The sequence below is a fragment of the Eutrigla gurnardus genome, assembly GCF_963514095.1.
Source record: "Eutrigla gurnardus genome assembly, chromosome: 4".
NCBI classification, from domain to species: Eukaryota; Metazoa; Chordata; class Actinopteri; order Perciformes; family Triglidae; genus Eutrigla; species Eutrigla gurnardus.
This window is the reverse complement of record NC_139918.1, coordinates 32,274,740-32,278,848: the sequence shown is the minus strand read 5'-3', so window position 1 is coordinate 32,278,848 and position 4,109 is coordinate 32,274,740. Positions and strand designations below refer to the sequence as shown.

General features: G+C 46.2%; 1 long non-coding RNA gene across 1 annotated transcript; it reads left to right on the top strand.

The window, feature by feature from the left end:
* Positions 1-1,036: 1,036 nt before the first annotated feature.
* LOC311012401 lies at positions 1,037-3,069 on the top strand. Its single transcript, XR_014597043.1, has 3 exons — positions 1,037-1,562; positions 1,645-1,831; positions 2,539-3,069. It is a non-coding gene; the product is annotated as an uncharacterized lncRNA (long non-coding RNA).
* The last annotated feature ends 1,040 nt before the right edge of the window (positions 3,070-4,109 follow it).

Sequence of the window (4,109 nt, the reverse complement as noted above, 5' to 3'; positions counted from 1 at the left end):
GCTTTTGAAAGAGGGTGAGTTTTGATCCATACACGGTCTTTTTCTGAGAAATTTCCATCTCTCCTCCCTTTATCATAATAGTGTTTTTGTCTTGTTTTTGCTTTTTCCAAGTTAATTTCCACCAGCTTCTTGAATTCCTCAATTTGTTTTGTAGTAGCGTATGCAGTTGTGTCAGGGTTACACAGCCGGGGCATGAGCTCAGCGTCCAGGGGGCCCTTCAGGGGTCGACCAAGGTTGAGCTCTGCCGGTGTAACTCCAATGGACTCGTGCACAGCTGAATTTAGAGCAAAGCGGAATTCGGGTAAGTACTTGTCCCAGTTCTTGTGTTTTTCTTGTACATATGAGGCCATCATGGCTTTCACATTTCGGTTAACTCTTTCTGTCAGGTTTGTTTGGGGATGGTAGGCTGAAGTCCTCTTCTGCCTGAGATTCCAGCGGCTACATGTTTCCTCAAAAACGGATGCAACAAACTGAGGTCCTCTGTCCGACAGTATGTAGGATGGTACACCCCAGCGGGTCAGAATTTCTTTTGTTAGGATCTGGGATACTGTCTCAGAGGTGGCTTTACGAAGTGGGAACATCTCAACCCATCTGGTGTAATAGTCGACAAAAACAAGGAGATAGACGTTGCCGTTTGAGCTTCGGGGGAAGGGTCCCATGAGGTCAACTCCCAGCATTTCCCAAGGCTTTTGTACCACAGTCTGTTGGAGTTTTCCAGGTGGCTTCCGGGTCTCAGGTTTGTAGAGCTGGCAAACTTGACAACATTGCACATAACTTTTTACCTCCAGGCTCATTCTAGGCCAATATACAAGAGCTTGTAATCTCTTATAGGTCTTGTACCTCCCAAAATGGCCAGAGAGAGGATCGTCGTGATAGTGAGCGAGTAACTGAGGACGGAGAGAAGTGGGCATGTATATTTGATACAGGGTTTTATGAGGTAATTTCACCACTCTGTATACCTTATCTTCCAGAACAGTGAACTTTGTAGCCAAATCTTCAGTCACTTCCCGTTTCCATGATTTTGTTGTATAGGTTCTTGATATCCGAGTCCCCCTGCTGGGCTCTCCAAATGTCTTCATCAGTAATCTGGAGGTCTCTAGAGGTGTCTCTTTTTGAACGCAGCACCACAGCACAAGTGGCATGGGGTTGTTGATCTTCCACAGGAGCTCTCGACAAAGCATCAGGCACAGTGTTATATTTTCCTTTGCGATACTCCACCGTAAAGGAGAACTCCTGAAGGCGAAGCGCCCATCGGATGAGCCGAGTGCTTGGCTTCTGGGTTTTAAAAACCCAGACAAGAGATGAATGATCAGTAACTACTGAGAAGTGTCTTCCTTCCAAATAGTATCTCCACTTTTCCAGGGCCCAAACAACAGCAAGACATTCCTGCTCTGTGGTGGAATAATTTCGCTCTGCCTGATTCAAGGTGCGGCTGGCAAAGGCAAGAACCTGTTCAGTGCCCAGACCAGTCTGTTGAGCCAAGACAGCTCCTATCCCAATGTCACTGGCATCTGTGTACACAATGAAAGGCAGATTGAAATCAGGATGTCCGAGGATTGGAGGTGAGACCAGACACTGCTTCAAGGTCTCAAATGCTTCCTGACAAGAAGAGGTCCAGATGAACTTTGCTCCTTTTCGTTTAAGGGCATTCAGTGGTTCAGTGATCCGAGAAAACCGGGGCACAAAGCGATGGTACCATCCTGTCATCCCCAAAAATCTTTGAAGTTCTTTGATGTTCCGTGGGACGGGGAAATCTTGTACTGCCTTGATCTTCTCATTATCCACTCCTATCCCAGCAGAGGATACAATGTGGCCCAGAAACTTCAAGGAGGTTCGAAAAAACTGACTCTTCTTCATATTCACTGTCAGGTTAGCAGCTCGTAGTCTGTCAAGCACTGTTTGAATGTCATTACCGTGTTGTTCCACTGTAGGAGAGTAGATGATGATATCATCTAGGTACACAAAGCATATGTTTCCCCGTAGGTCTCCAAGAACTAGCTCCATTAGCCGTTGGAAGGTGGCTGGGGCATTCTTGAGGCCAAAGGGCATTACCTTAAACTGGTAAAGACCAAAAGGACAGACGAAGGCGGTCTTCTCCCGACTCTCTGGATCCATCCTGACTTGCCAATAGCCACTGTTGAGATCCAATGTTGTGAATGTGACTGCTCCGGCTAGTGATTCCAGTATTTCCTGGATATTAGGTAGGGGGTAGGCATCAGTATGTGTTGCCGCATTCAGCTTTCTGTAATCTACACAGAATCTTGGTTTTGGGTCTTGCTTTTTAGGTACCAGGACCACAGGAGCAGCATAAGGAGAGGTTGATGGCTCTATGATGTCCTTCTCTAGCATGTCCTCCACATGCTCCTTGATAACTTGAAGCTTGGTTGGTGAAACACGATAGGGCTTCTGTTTTATCGGTACCTCATGGGTAAGAAAGATTTTGTGTGTAAGAACACCCGTACATCCCAAAGTTTCACTGCAAACACCTGAATTCTTCTGTAGTTGATTTAACAACTGACTCTTTCCAAAATCATCCAGGTGTGCGTTGTCCGTGGCAGCTTGCAGGAGATCATGATATGGAAGCGGAGAAACCAGATTGACAGGAGCAACAGCAGAGAAGAAAGCAAGCTGAGGTGGACATCCAGCTTCTGATGGATTCAAGAACTGATATCTGCGCTCCAAATTGTTTTTAAACCAGTAGCTGTTCTGAGAGACATCAAATTGAAGGCCGGTTAAAGACATGAAATCAAGGCCCACAACTGCAGGAAACGCAAGGCTGCGTGCTGGCAGAATGACGCATGGTAAGGTCACTAATTGAGTCCGTAAGAACAGCTTCAGCTCACTCCATCCTAATGGCTGTCTTCCCTCTCCATCTGCTAGATACAGGGGTCCTCTACTCCATGGTTTCAACACATCATGCTGCCGCTTTACTGTTGACCAGACTTTTTCATTTAACAAAGTGTAAGATGATCCCGTGTCTAGGACAGCAGTTCCTTTCCAAGAACCAATGCTCAATGGCACTATTAATTGGCAAGGGGGGGGAGGGCTTTCTGCTGGTAATGAAGGGAACATTTCCCTCAGAGAACTGGAGTGACTGGAAGGCTTGAATGAACCCAGAGTGGCAGGTCCTTCTTTACTGGGGTTTGTTTTCCCGCCCTGTTGGTATGGAGGTCTAGAAGATGAAGCTCTATGAGGGGTCCACTGTGGGCAAGAAGCAGGTGCGTGACTCCCCTTGCAGCGCCAACAGTACACCTGTTGTGGCTGGTTATGACTGGAATAATTTGAACGAACCGGGTTATCTTTATTGGGTGGTAATGGGGCATTTTCAGAAGTTGGTTTGTTTATTTTCTTCCATGCATTTTTCCTGTGTTCATATTGCAGCTGGTTCTCCCGGTCCTTCTCCAGTTGTTGGCCCAGACGCACAAGTCCATCAACGGAAGTAACTCCACTACTTCTCAGCTGACTGGCCAGTTGGGGGTTAATATTTTTCAAAATCATCTTGATTATTTCTTCTTCTTTAATTTTTGGCTTCCAGCGTTTACATAAGGACTGATACATATATGCAAAATCTCTGACACTTTCACCTTCCTTCTGAACTCTGGTGCGCACTCTTTCCGCCAGCTCATCTTCATAATCCTCCGACAGGAAAGCAGCACGGAACTGCTCATGAAATTCTTTCCAAGTGTGTATTTTATGACGTCCCACGTCCCACCAGTCTCTTGCAGTCCCATGAAGCACATTACGCAAGGTGGCAATAAGATCATCATCAGAGAGCGGATTGAGAGCCAAAAAATCCTCACATCTTTCCAGGTATCGAAGTGGATCAGAAGTGTCATCTAGTTTACCAAATGTCGGAAATGGTAGCTTTATAGGGCTTTTTCCCATGAATCTGGACTTTATTTCCCCGTGAATGGTGGATCCTCCAGGTGAACAGAAATTTTCTTCTGGTATACCAGGTTGTATCGTGGATTGTAACCGGGGCCGGTTGGAACTGTGGGGGGGGTTTTTTTCCAAGAGAACCTCAGAATGGGTTTGAACACCTGTGTGCTCAACAGCAGTGGTAAGTTTAGTGGCCGTTATTTCATCAGTCAGTGTTTGCATTGAGTTTT